The sequence below is a fragment of the Thunnus albacares genome, chromosome 14, assembly GCF_914725855.1.
Source record: "Thunnus albacares chromosome 14, fThuAlb1.1, whole genome shotgun sequence".
NCBI classification, from domain to species: Eukaryota; Metazoa; Chordata; class Actinopteri; order Scombriformes; family Scombridae; genus Thunnus; species Thunnus albacares.
The window spans coordinates 15,691,624-15,705,751 of NC_058119.1; the positions used below are offsets into that span (position 1 = coordinate 15,691,624).

Consider the following 14,128-nt stretch of genomic DNA (forward strand, 5'->3'; position numbering starts at 1 on the left):
GTTTTCTATGATAGTAAACTGAATATCTTTGGGTTGTGGACTGTTAGTCAGGACAGAACAAGAGATTTTAGGTTGCATCTTGGGCTTTAGGAAATGGTGGCCGACATTTTTCATAATTTTCTGACATTTTATAGACCAAACAACTATAGAAAATAATCGTCAAAGTAATCTATATTGACAATAATCATTAGTTGCAGCCCTATATCTCTTATATATCTTGTCTTATATCAGTTTTCATATTTTGCTCTATATCTTTCAAGCGACATTACATAAAATGTCACCTATACCTCATTATTCAGAGGCAGCATCACCCCATACTCGTGGAAGATGCACCACTCTGATTAGGATGAATGATGCTTAGATGCTTCTTGGAGGAGGTTGATGCGATGTGGTTGCGTAACCAGAGAGGGGTCACTACCATTTGACCCCTGCTGACCTTCATTTTGATTGACCCTGGGCTTGGTCACTGCTTCAGAGCACAGGCAGGAGTATAAGGTCAGAGTTCAAAGTATCCTCAGCTGTGCTGTCATGGAAACAGCAGCATTTGCTCTTCTGATGGTCAGTTTTAATCTAAGGACAGTGGGTCATTTGAAGACCACCGGGTTTCAGTTTCTGTTATTTTGTCCCACCTTTGCAAGGTTCGTTTTTTACTTCATCAAAGCTCCAAAACTATGAGTGTTTTTTTTTTTTTTTATGTAATTACAGCTAAACTTAAAAAATCATTATTGTGGACTGATATCAGGAAATATCAGAAAATACTGAAATACAGACAGACGATTCTTCCTGAGTTGTTTTTCTTTTGAAGACAATGTGGCTGAAAATTTGCCCTGTTGTATCGATTTCATGTGCTCGTTACATTTTTACTGATTAGTTTCATGTATTTTACAAGCTATTGTCATATTTTTTTATGCTATCTTGAGGCTTTCATCCCAAGCGTGCTGTGTGCAGCAAAGCATAGATCCCCCTTTTTTCAGTGTTGTGACCAAAGCTTCGGAGTCCGCCATTGTGGTCAATCGAAACACACCCGTGGTTTGTTTTTCCACTTCCTGTTTGTGACCGTTGTGAAGGGTTTCCTTGCAATCAGTGCTGCGGCAGGAGGGGGGGGGGGGGGGATCAATACTTTTAATGCAACGTGTGGCCAATGGAATAAGGGAATGATTTATGTAGGGATGGCTACCTCCCGAATCAGATGGGATTTGTGTTTGGTGGTTGGATGAGTGGAGGGGAGGAGGGGACGGTGGCACAGTGACCCAAAGCAAGAAAAACTATAAAAGGTTAAAAAAAAAAAAAAAAAAAGTGCGCTTCGCTGCTGTTGATCATGGCACCACTCCTCTCCTCTTCCCGCTGTCCCTCTCCTCTCTTTTCATCTCTCAAACACACCATGCTCTCTGACTGTCCCGCTTAATCTTAGCACTGTAGTATTATGAGACTAAAGAAAGACCGACGGGACGCACACTCAACACACACACACACCAGGAGTTTAGCAGGTTGTGGACCACCAGCCAGAAACAGCATATGTCCCTCTCCTCTCCAGATTAATGAGAGCATGTTAATATTACCGTACAGTCAGAGAGGAGGGGATAGGGGCAAGGGCTAGGGAGGGGTGGCAGATGAAAGGTAGAGGGAGAGTGTAAGAGCCTCGCAGACTGAGATTCAGAGGGAAGCACGAGGCAAGAGGAATGAGAGCAAGTCTGCGAGGGAAGGAAGGAGGGAGAGAGAGAGAGAGAGAGCAAGTCTTGGAAAGAGACAGAAAGATGGAAGTGTGGAGGCGGGAAAGAGCGAGAGAAGCGAGGACATAACAACCATAGAAAAATGTGTGTGTATGTGTGTGCGTGTGTGTGTGTGTGTGTGTGTGTGTTTGCTTTATTGCAGTGGCCCCACCTACCCCTCCATCCTGTTAAGGAGGCACAGTCCTAAGGAGGAGGGGTAGGATCCCCTCCCTGAGCCACTGACACACATACATACTCTCTTTCTGGCTCATACACACACTCTGCTCCGTGAGGGAGCAGTCGCTGAAGAGCTCTGGATAGACCATGTAAGGTTCTGCAGGTGTCCCACCCTTCCCTCATCACATGGATGCTTTAGAAGGTACTATTACAATTTCTTTCTTTCTCCTTTCTTCCATTTATCCTAATTTTTCTGTTTCTTTGGTTTGCTCTTTCCTTCTCCGCTTGATTTTCCTCTCCTCATGTATTAGAGTAATCCGTGAGCCTCTGCTGCTAATGTGTATGTGTTTGTGAGATTGCATGTGTGTCTGTGTGAGACTAAATGCATGTTTGTGTGGTTGTTTACAAGCTCTAGTATAGCCGTAGGTCTGACAACTTTAGCAGAGTGGATTCTATTAGCTACATGTGTTTCAGCTCGATTTGATTTCATAAAATTTATAAGTAATGCCTTTTTCAAAACTAATTTTACGGGGGTCAAGGGTTTTTGGCTGCTTGTTGCATTATTTAGTCTTGCATATTATTTATTTTTATTGGCGCTCAACTCTTAGGGGTGGAGGGAGACAAAGCGCATTATGTATGCCTTGTGTACACCCTTAATATGCCTATTCATGGTTTTTGGGTAGAGGCTTTCAGTCAAATCAATTCTAGAGAAATACATGGCAGGATATTTGCAGTAACAGCAGTATTGTGGTTGTTCGGGTGTGATATTGATGATGGTGACTGTGAAAGAGTTAGAGATGAACAGAGTGAATTTTGGGAGTTTTTTTTAGTCTGTTAACGGTTGTCCCATTGCCCAGCGTTTGTTACAGTAACACTATTTTAAAAACTATTAGTCTGTTAAGTCATACCAGGCAAAAAAGAATTGTGAGTCATATAAGACTTAATTAGTTAAGTGCCGAACCAGATTATATGCTTTATTAGAAAGAAATAAGTCAGAGATGGCAGCAAAAATGGCTAGTAAGCCTATAACGTGGTGTGTGTGTGTGTGTGTGTGTGTGTGTGTGTGTGTGTGTGTGTGTGTGTGTGAGTGAGAGAGAGAGAGAGAGAGAGAGATAGAGAGAGAGCACATGTCTTGCATGTAACGTGCTGTATTGGCGAACACCCAGTACACCCTTTTCTACTCAGACTGGAGATTGAGCTACAATGTAAGAACACTCCTCTAATATACTGATAAAATTATTTACTCTAGACATTTTATTTCTTTGTGCAACAGAAACATAAGTTCTGTATTTGTTTTAATTCTATATTTAACATATCTATTTTATTTGAAACATTGAGCTTTCACATGCGATGACTGAGCTAGAATGTTTTGTCTATATGATTTGTTTGAGAATTTCTTAAATGAATGAAGACATTTGACTCACTCTCATAGTTTTTGTTTGTTTGTTCAGGACACAATAATGACCGCACATTCTGTAAATGACCATATTTTTAACAATGTTGAAGTTTGCAGGACGGCCGTACTCTGATTGCCAGGGTTACTCAGAATTTGTCCAGGTCATTACATCCCTGTTTGGAAATCAAATTGGTGACTATTGTTCAAACAGACCTGACAAACAACCCCAAAATCCATCCTGCAAATCTGTTTCTTCAACAATATCTCCCCATCATCCCTTTCTTTCTTCTGCTCATCCTTTAGGTTAAGGGAGCGTCCCCCCCCCCCCCTTTTTTTTTTTTTTTTTAGGCTTGTATTGACCTGTTAATAGTATTATCCACAGAGCGTGTGGCAGGGCCAGGGTCACATCCCTCTAGGGTTTGGATGGTCAGCCCTCTGGCCACAGTTTGGTCAGAGAGTGGCCAATAGGACCTAAGCTTGTGGTCATCCTTCAATCTAGCTCCTTTCACATCAGAGGTCACACGAGTCAAAGGGTAATAAGTTTAACCCCTCGAGGGGTGAGAAGTCAGAGGTCACAAACAAGGCTATAGGGAGAAGGTTTGCATCATCAATCAGTGGCACTCCTGGTTATATCTGTGCGTATCGATGACACATGCTCGTTTCTGCCAATCTCATTTGCATGGCTTGCTAAGCACAAAGGGCGGCCATTATAATCATATAAATGTGAATGAAGAGGCACTTTTAAGTATTGTTCCGTCTTATACAATAATGTTTTAACCTCTTTGTGGAAATGTAACTCAATTTATTCTGCTGATGTTTAAATTAGATCCTGATTGTTTGTAAAAATCCATAGAATCTTCATTAATGGTTATGATGCTTAGTCGATTTCCTCAAAAAATACCTGTAAAGAAGAAAATATATTCTCTTCGCAGGAATCTGGTGTTTGGTTTTTCCATACCTGATTTGTTTAAATACTAAAAATGACAATTTTCAGTAGTCAGTTGGTTTATTTCACCAGTGTACTAATTTATTCAATATGTAGACTGCTTCTATGTGTTTGTGGCTCTAGCATGCCACACCTTTAATACCACAGTGCACTGAATGGGAGCCGCTGAAAACGAGGCCTATATCAATACGTTGGTCTGTGTTTGTCCTATTTGGGAGGAAAAAGTAGCACTTTCATAGCTTTATGTGAATGATGATGCATTTATTTGTTGGTATGTTGTGTTTTTAGTGCCCGTCCACTATTTTCTGCTAATATACATCATCGCCACCTCACAGGTATCTACAAATACATGTAATCATTCAGCGTTCAAAGGAAATCTGACTAAAATAATGTTGTACAGTGTTAGTGTGACATTTTCTTAAATTCTACCACAGATGAGCAAGTGTGTCCCTCCTTGTAAATCTCAAATGGTGCTGCTGTGCTGATGTTTCAGCATCTCCCAGAGGTCTCCTCTCCCTGGCTGATGTTAGCGATGTGTCAGCTTTAAGCTAGGCCTGCCTGCTAGGCTGCTGGGGCAGTGGTGGCGACCAGCCCAGCCTGGCCAAAAGCCAGACCAGACATGTCTTGGCACCCAACAACAGAGACGTGAAAGGATCACGGGTTTGGGGGGGGGGAGGGGATATGCTCGTACAGTAATGCAGTATTGTTGATCCATATCATCAACAAAGTGTAATGACGTTAATATTATGCACAGTTCTTAAGGATTTCAAAGATTAAAGATTTTTTTTTTCCCTGGCTTTTCTTCTTGATTCAACAGTGGACCGTGATGGGAGAAAAGAAAAGATGGGAGGGAGCAGGGGATGAAAGAGGACATGCGACAAAGCTCCCAGGTCGGTCTCCAAACCCGGATGTCGTAGTTACTGTGCATGGTATGTTCCTTCACCAAATGAGCCGCCATGACGGGCCTGATTTGTATTACTTTAAAGGAGACTCCACATGCACGTTACACATATGGCTTGTGGTGCATATATGTTAAACTGAGCACACTATAGGACATGTGCACGCCATTAAGTGTGTGAATAAGAGAGATGTACATGTTGCTCAGTCAGCTATTGCACAGACAGAGACTATCAATCACAAAAGCACGGTGAGCCGCATTGCTCTTTTGCTGGTCCCTCAAGTCCTTTCTCGGGGCTGGAATTACACAGCACTTTACCTGCAACCCTGCAATTTTCTGGACTCCCGTCTCAACCCTGCACCGTAACTCACGCAACACATTTGCGCGGTGCCATGTCTTTTTAAACTTTTATGACCAGAGGAGAAATTGTATGATGTAACTTATAAATCAGCCTCTTATACACAGTCAAATAAAGTCTAATTTCCCCCTATTTGTATCAGGCTTTGATCCTCCAGTTGCAGTAATATCCGCACATGATGATGTCTGTAATGCTTGTGGCTTCTACACTCTTAAAATTCTAAAATAAGAGTAATATATCAAATAAAAAACAGAGGGATGGGCCACTTCTTGCGGTTGCATTGAAACGTCACCCTTTAACACACACTGTACAGTACAAGGCATGTTATTGTAGGTCTTACCCTCGCTGTAACTACTGTACACCTTTATTAACCTCTTATTGATGCTTCTACATGCCTGCTTGACATCTTTCTCACTACATGTTCCTGGGGTCAATTGCTAAAGAGCTCTGCATGTGCCTCCCTTCCATCTGCAACTGCCCGTTTATTTTGTCATCACGTTTGAGGAATATCAATAGGCACGTTTCTCCTGTGCCTTTTGTTTTGCCTTTAACCTACAGTTTTTGTTGTTCTTACAAAATTCCCTAATTTCCTATTGTGAATTCTTTTACAAACGTAAAATTTAACAACATATTTCATTAAACTAAGCAATGATGTCATCAAATGAACTATAGCTCTATGGTATAGGTAAAAGCCAGCTGTAGTTGATAGACAAGTGTAAAGACCTTGGATAAAAGAAAACGTTGGGGAGCTGGCTGAGGGCTCTTTTGCAATATTGGCAACAGTTTTGAAGAGCGCGTGTGATAAGCAGCAGGTGGACTGGTTATTGTTTTGATAAGAGCAGTTGACCGATCGGGTGGTCAAGGTCTTGTCTTTCAAACATAGTTTGATCAGCTGAGAGGTTCACTTCACATTTATCTGCGGCGGCTAACATAAAGCATATAGAGGAAAAAAGCACACCATACAGAACTACTTGTGTTAACAAGATAATAAAAAACGCTAGCACAACCACATTGTATTCTTTCTTTTTCACTATTTCGGCCTCTTGGCACGTGTAGAATAAAAGAGTCGGAAAACAAATATTATTAAAATATTAAAGAAATTAAAGTTTCAAGTGTTTTTTTTTTTCTTAGATGTAGAATGAAACCTGCCCTCTGATAGGACTTGCTGAAGTGATGTGTGCGGGCTTGTCAAGAAATGCTCTTTGTAAAGGTCACACATTACTGCTTGCAGTGTTGTGATGTGGCCAATAAAACAGCCAATAACTGACCCTGTTAAACATGCACTAATTACAACATTTTGTCCGAGGTTTCATCCTCAGGATTGAAGATGTGTAATTTATACAAAGTCGTCCTTGTAAAATTAAATACTTGTTTGCAGTTCCACTCATGAAGCTGTTTTACAATCAGACTTCATCTTAAGTAATGATTTAACCAGAAACCCAACATAGAGTAACATAGAGTAGTTATTAAAAAACAGACCTTGATAAGGAAATGATGATACCTTTCCACAAACTGAAGATTAGATATAAAAGAACTTCCTTGTGTGTACATTGGGGTGCTGCAGGTTTGAAAGTATACATTCGTGTAGCCGGAGTTGAGCCGTGTGCACACATTGTGAAGTTCATTGACGTACAGCAGATGACCCACAGGTTACCACACTAACACTTCCTTCAACTTAGAGAGGAGCCCGCAGTGAAACTTGCTTTTTTTGCGGTCCAATCTTAATTATGACACATTTTAAAAGGCGATATATATTTATACTGTGCAGGAAAATCTCATTGTTCCAGTTTATAATATAAAAGAGAGCTGAAATTTTAAATTATATCATTACTTTTTTGTTCTGTATTTTTATGAGTCAAAAGTAATCATACCAAGGGACCTGATTTCATTTAAATGAAGGACCTCTTATAAATGAAACCTCAGATGTTTTAAGAGCAGAGGGGCGATATTCTTTTGGGGAGATGGTTTGGGTTAACATTTGATGTTCCCCTTTAGAGGCTTTATAAAAATGACTTGCGACTTTATGTAAGATTGGGTGATGGTGTATTTAGAATGTGCTGTTTCAGGTAAGGGGAGAAGTTGATAAGATGGCGAGGCCTCATCCAATGTCGGCGCTGTCTGTTAAATCAAGGTGATGAACGGGGACCTTGAAATGACCAGAGACCTATAACAGAATGCTCCCTGGGAAAAGGCCAGCCGTCCAATGGGCCTAAATCGACTCCCCGCTCATTTACATGAGACATAAATTCACATTTAAATGGCAGAAAATTGCTTGGATGGCTGATACACTGGGGCATATGAAATTATAATTGTAGTCAGCCGTGTGTGTGTTTGTGAGGGTGATATAAGATTGAAGAGATGTGTGGAGGAATTATGCGTCCAATAACTGAGATGGGATATAAATATGGTGAGGACAGTCGGTGTGATGTGCCATCGGCCCATTTCATCTGAGACCGCAGTGCAGGGCTAAATATCAGCAGGTCCCACACCGAGCCACTGGTAAATTAAAAGACTGGTCTCCCCAGCACGACAGAGAAGTGTTTTATAATAAATTATCAGTCTCTTCTAAAGATTGTTCACCTGCCAGCAGATTGTTTTGGGTAAAGGTGAGATTAGTAGTGCTGCGACTAACGATTACTTTTATTATCAATTTAATTTGTTGATTAATTTCTCGACCATACGTTTGCTCTATAATAGTCGAAAATATTGGAAAAGTCCAATGCGATGCCTTCAAATTCTTGTCTTGTTCCGTCCGACCAACAGTCCAAAATCCAAACATATTCAGTTTACAATGATTATAAAACGGGGAAAAGTGGCAAATCTTCACTTTGGAGAAGCTGGAACTGGAGAATCCTCAGTGTTTGTCCTCAAAAAATTACAAAACAAAAAAATCACTTGTCCAGATATTTGCAGATGAATCTGCTGTCAGCTGAATAAACGATTAATCGACTAGTCATTGCAGCTGTAAAGATTTGTAATCCTGGTGTATACATGCACATGACTACTGATGACAACTTATACCAGGACTGAAAAAAATGTTCTTTCAGTTTAAATATGCATTCGACCTCTTTTTATGTGCATATTACTGTACTTGAATATGAGGTGGCGTATCCATGGCTACATTCTCGATGAAGCCATCCCTCTGTGCAGCTTGGTACTGTTACAGTTTGATGCCTTTTACTCTGCCAGACCCATTCTGCCCCCCCCCCCCCCATGCTGCTATTCCTCTTTCCCTCCCTTTCTTTATTCATTTTTTTTTGTCTTTCACCTCTGCAGTAGGACTCCTCTAACGGAAAAGCTGGAACAAATACACATGTCACATCAGTTCATGCAGATCCCAATTGTTTTTAGCCAGTGTGCACCTCTGAGAGGTCTGTGGGTTCCCTGCGTTTCTCAGCATGGCATCGTAAATACAACCCCACACCATTTCACAACGCTTGCACACTGTGCTGCTCATGCACTCACTTTTACAGACTCATATATAGTACGTCTACATGCGGCATTTCTCTGCATACACTCTCTCACACTGCACCGTTATCTCCATCTGAGTCTCACCCCACATCATTCAGTCCTAACTGGACCATCAACAAACAGTACAATATAGCTCACCAGGAGGCCCCTTACAGACCTGTTTCATAATTTGGGCTGCTCTGTCCATTGTATCGGCCTCCTTTGATAAATTTACCTCCAACTGATACAATGCGTCAGTCTTTTTGTTAGAGGAAGACAATTGCTTGTACAGTGGAGGTCCGGGGCCTTAATGAAGTGCTAAAGCACACACATTGGCTGCAGGGCACAAAGGTCATTTTTTGCTCTTAACATTAGATGACAGCTAACGGAGCAGACAACATTGTGAAAGGATGGAGACTAAAGTTCATATGGTGATATCATTATTTTATTGTTCAGTGCTGTATGCGGAGGTCAGTAAAGCGTAAAATGAACTTGTTGAAGACTGAATTTGAAAAAGCCATTGATAAGTCACAGTGAGAGACTAACTGAAGAAAACAATGATTTGTGGTTTGAATAAATTGTCCATGTCAGGCCGGTAATGTGCTGCAGGAACTGGACCTTCCCAGCTAACGGTTCAGAGCCCGTACTATCTCCTTACCCGCCAAAACAACCCCTAAATGGTCAAAATATGAGGTTTAAGTCAGACTGTTTGCAAAACAAAACTTTTTAAAATAACGTATCTAATTTTGTGAGGATTTTTTGTCATAGTGAAGCAATGATGTTATTCAAAGTTTGCTCTGGCTGTTCTGATCTTTATTTTCAAGTTTAACCCTACAGCAGGGCTTGTGGATGCCCAAGACCCGGGCTACAGGTGTAGACAGAACAACATACCATGATTTAATTTACAAAAGTAAAAAAAGTATAAAATAAAAAAATACATTCACAGCCACTTCATTACAGTCTTCAAAGAAAGCTGTTTTGTTTGATAATCTATAGTGCATATCTTACATGTTCCTTTTCAAAACCAAATTAGTAGTTGATTACAAGCACAGCTTTCGTTTGCATAGCTTTTAACCTGAACAGTTTTAAAATGTTTGAGCGAAAAGTAAGCCTTTACTGAAATTAGATGCTTTATAAAATATACATATATATATATATATATATATATATATATATATATATGTGTGTGTGTGTGTATATATATATATATATATATATATATGGCCTATCAGATATCAGATGAGTAGAATTATCTTTATTCTTCCTTTTTAATAGCAGTGTTGCATGATTTTTATGCTAAACTGTTGGGGGACAGGTTGGGGGGGCCTCATGATGTTGGGACAGATGGCATTTAGCTCTAGCTGTGCCGAGCTCAGTGGGACCCGAAGCTTAAGAGGTTAGGCCTGTCAAAACCACTCTGTTCATTCACTGCCTAACAAAGTGTGGACTGTCAGCCTGTTCCGTTTAATAAACTTAAGATTTTTCTTTTGTCAACGCCTGAGCAACACTTTGCAACTCGATGACCTGAATATCCCAACATGCAATGAGGCTCAATGGAATAGATGGCACCTCTGGCAAAAGACTTTCCAAAATGTGTGGACATGTGTCTGATTTGGTCAGTTGAACCGCAATAGCTGATAATGTTTTTGTTAATTAAAAAGAATATGGTTGGGTTAAGAGGCTTTTTCAGCGCAAACTATGCATGACTGTGATGAATATGTGGATGTGTTACATGTAAAACTGTGTGTTTTGTTAGAATCCAGCATTAGCAGACAAGAAACATGGGGAGAAAGAGAGAGGGAGGGGGATATGACACGGAAAGGTCCTCAGCCAGAATTTAGTCATGGTGAGGGGTCGTTGTGGTTTTATGGTATAGGACTTAACCTCTAGACCACCAGGATGCAAAAAGAAATGGGATATATTCAGTATTTTGTGCCACACTTTGAACCAAGTCCACCTAAAATATTACATTTGCATCATACTTCACCACAAGAGGGAGACATACTGTAACAGGCAGAGTGAATCTCCACCATACTGTACTGTACATTGCTTATCTGCAACAAATCACCTGAAGCAGAGCACTTGCTTCAGTTTGTCAGAGTCTCCTGTGCATTGTGCAGAATTGTTGAGTAAATATGTTTTAATTTTGCCGTCTCATCCTCTCCCCTCTCCCCCATCCCTCAATTTGTTTCAGTGTTTGTTGGGGTCAAAGGCTGAAGGCTGGTGAGTGGTGACCTGAGTGAGAGGCCAGGGTGACATCTGACCTCTAACTGGTTGTGCGCCTGACCCTGGAGGATACAGCTCAACAATGGGAGGCACGTGCCTTGGCCTTGTCACCATGGTAACAGAGGACCTTTTGGAACGGTGGGGGGGGGGGGGGGGGGGGGGGGGGGGGGGTCAAACCTCGGTCTTTATCCTGATCGGTGTTAACCATCTGCTGCCAATTGACTCTTATACATATAACACATACCCACCACAGACCAGCGTGTGTGCGTGTATGTGTGTGCTTATATGTTTGCGTGTGTGTGTGTGTGTGTACATAAGACACAGGACAGAGTGATGACTCTTAGGGCTGACTGGGTAATCTCTGCAGGCAACTGTGAAGGTGCTTTATATTCTCACAATCACCTGGAGAGATTCTGCAGTTTGTCTACTGTAACATAAACTATTAAGATATACTGTCTGAGCAACATATTTCTTCCTTTTTATCTGAATGTTTCTGCAAAACGTTAGGAGGAGACCAGTATGTTTACCAAAGGTTAGTTCAAAAACCGTCTGTTCACCTGAAACATCGATCAAAGAGGATTTCACACTTGAGCTTAAGAGAATGATCATTGCACAATAGAAGAAATGTTGCAATGTGACAGTTTTGCTTAATCTCTTTATGCCTGACTGTTAAAGTCAAAACAGCTAGATTGTTTAAAAGAAGAAAATAGGGCAGATCATTGAATTACAGTCCTGAATGAGGGCCAACAGGTGCAGTCCACCTGGAAGAAAACATTTCACATTTTGCAGTCTCTTTGATGTACTCATGCTGCACAAGCTGCGCGCTCACCGCAGACGGGCATAACCATAACCACCCTGTTCCTGCCGGCCCCCCCACGACTCAGCAAAATACACAAATACAAAATATTACTTTTTTGAGATTCTATGTAATGTAATATATCGCACAGATGCATTTTGTTCTCTTTATCATTATCACTACCAATCCTCCTGTCTCTGAGTCCTTTCCACACTCTTACCCCTCCTCCACCTCTGATTTTCCTGTCTCATCCCCTTCTCCTTGTGTTCTGCTGTGTTTTGGTGAAATCTCAGCTGGCAACTGTGAGTCGTTCACTAGCTCCTCTCACAATGGCCTCTGGGATTATGCTAAACACAGCGCCTCGGCTGCTCTCCCCATCGACCGGCATCAGCAACGCCCTTTGGAGCATACAGGAAAGAGATGGAGGGCTCTCAATGAAGATGTCACTGCAATTACACAAGCGCGTTTCACAGACACCCCTCTCTGTCTGCTCTTCCTCCTCTCACATCCCCCTTCCCCACTTTTTAAAAAAAAATTCTTTTCGACAGTCTTTTGAAGTGCAGCCTCATCTCTTGCAGCTCTTTCATAATGCATGCCCATTTTGAATTTGCATGAATTCACTTTCCAGATGCTTCTGCTGCCATCTTGACTTACAATGATGTGTACTGTACAGTACCGGCTATTGTATCAGAACAGGATGAAAAGAATAACAATGGCTTGTTTTTATGAGTTTTTGTACCATTTCTTTCACCATTAGGAGATATTACAGGAACAAAAATGTGTTTTAAACTATTCAGCATTTGTTTCCCCTTCACTGATGTTGGGGTGAAGGAAGAGCTTTCTGATGTGGATGATACTGCATCAGGAACTGATTGGCTGATGCTCAATAGCCAACAGTACCTGATGCATTGCCTTCAGCATCGAAAGAAACATCACAAAGCGCTGATTCTTTTTAATGCTCTGAAAAAATTTACTCACTTGGTGTATTTAGGTGTTAGTATGAGTTTAAAATTTGTATTTCTACCCCTAGGACTGTTCAACAGTGATAATAAACAGATTCTCAGCAGTATACTTTACACACTTGCCATGTGGTTACCCCAGAATGTGTGTGTGCTCTGTGTGTGTGTATGTATGTTAGTCATCATTGTGGGCTGGGGGATTAGGTAATAATGATCACAGAGATGTTGAGAAACTCAAAGCAGTACTTATGTTAAGCTAAGGTCCAATCTATCACTCTGACATTTAAATGTATGTTCGTGCTGTCTGGTGTATTATGTTCCCCTCTTGTTCACTTAAGACCAAACCGGACGCCTCGGTCATATGAGGTCTTATTAGCACGTTTTTCTCACAGGTTAACTTTTCTGCACGAGTACGGTTTTAATATATGTGTATCTGTTTGACCTGGCTGTGGGTTTGTAATGTCAGTATGAGAGGGATCATCTGCTTTGACTTCAGTAATATTTCTGTGGAGAGTTTCTCACACCTAGAGATGCACCCGGGAGGGAGGGGGGTGGGGGGGGGACCCACCCGCCTCGGCCTCGCCTCTGTGATTTGCAAGCACGACTGTCTCATTTGGTTCCAGTGAGGAATAGCACCAAGGGGAATGTTCTCTCTACCTCTCTTTCATCTGCCTTGGATAAAATCTTCTATTAATCTCTATAAACTGTTTCAAAACGGCTTTGATTACTTGAGGGCTTTATCTTAATGTCTCTGCCTTTTTTGTGCATCTGTTGAAAAGCATGCCAAGTAAAATAAACTTTTAGTGAAGAGTGGAAGCCTTTTGCACAGTTATTTTTTTTCTAAGTGTGTACTTGCATCTCCTATAGGTTTTTACAATGCCATATTATTCATTGATTTATTCAGTCATCATGTGAGCAGACATCATTACAGTGCAGGACCAAATGTGTTTAACTGGTAAACTCTTAAAATTAAACACTGGATTTGTATCTTGAAAGAGAAGAATCTGGTTTTGGCTAAGAGAAGTTTGAGTTTGACTTCACGCCGAGAGGATATGGCTACATGCAGAATGTATCTGCAATCCTCTGTCATCCACACCCTGTGAGGAAAGGTCAGGAGGTCAGCATTAAGGAAGCCGGTGCCAAGTGCCTCCTCTGTCCTCTCATATCAGCGAGCTGTTGGCACACACACACGCATATGCACAATCACTTGCTG

At 41.2% G+C, this 14,128-nt stretch overlaps 1 long non-coding RNA gene across 1 annotated transcript; it reads left to right on the forward strand.

Moving 5' to 3' along the window:
* The first annotated feature begins 5,048 nt into the window (after positions 1-5,048).
* LOC122997116 lies at positions 5,049-13,731 on the forward strand. The gene is made up of 2 exons (XR_006407148.1): positions 5,049-5,157; positions 11,129-13,731. It is a non-coding gene; the product is annotated as an uncharacterized LOC122997116 (long non-coding RNA).
* The last annotated feature ends 397 nt before the right edge of the window (positions 13,732-14,128 follow it).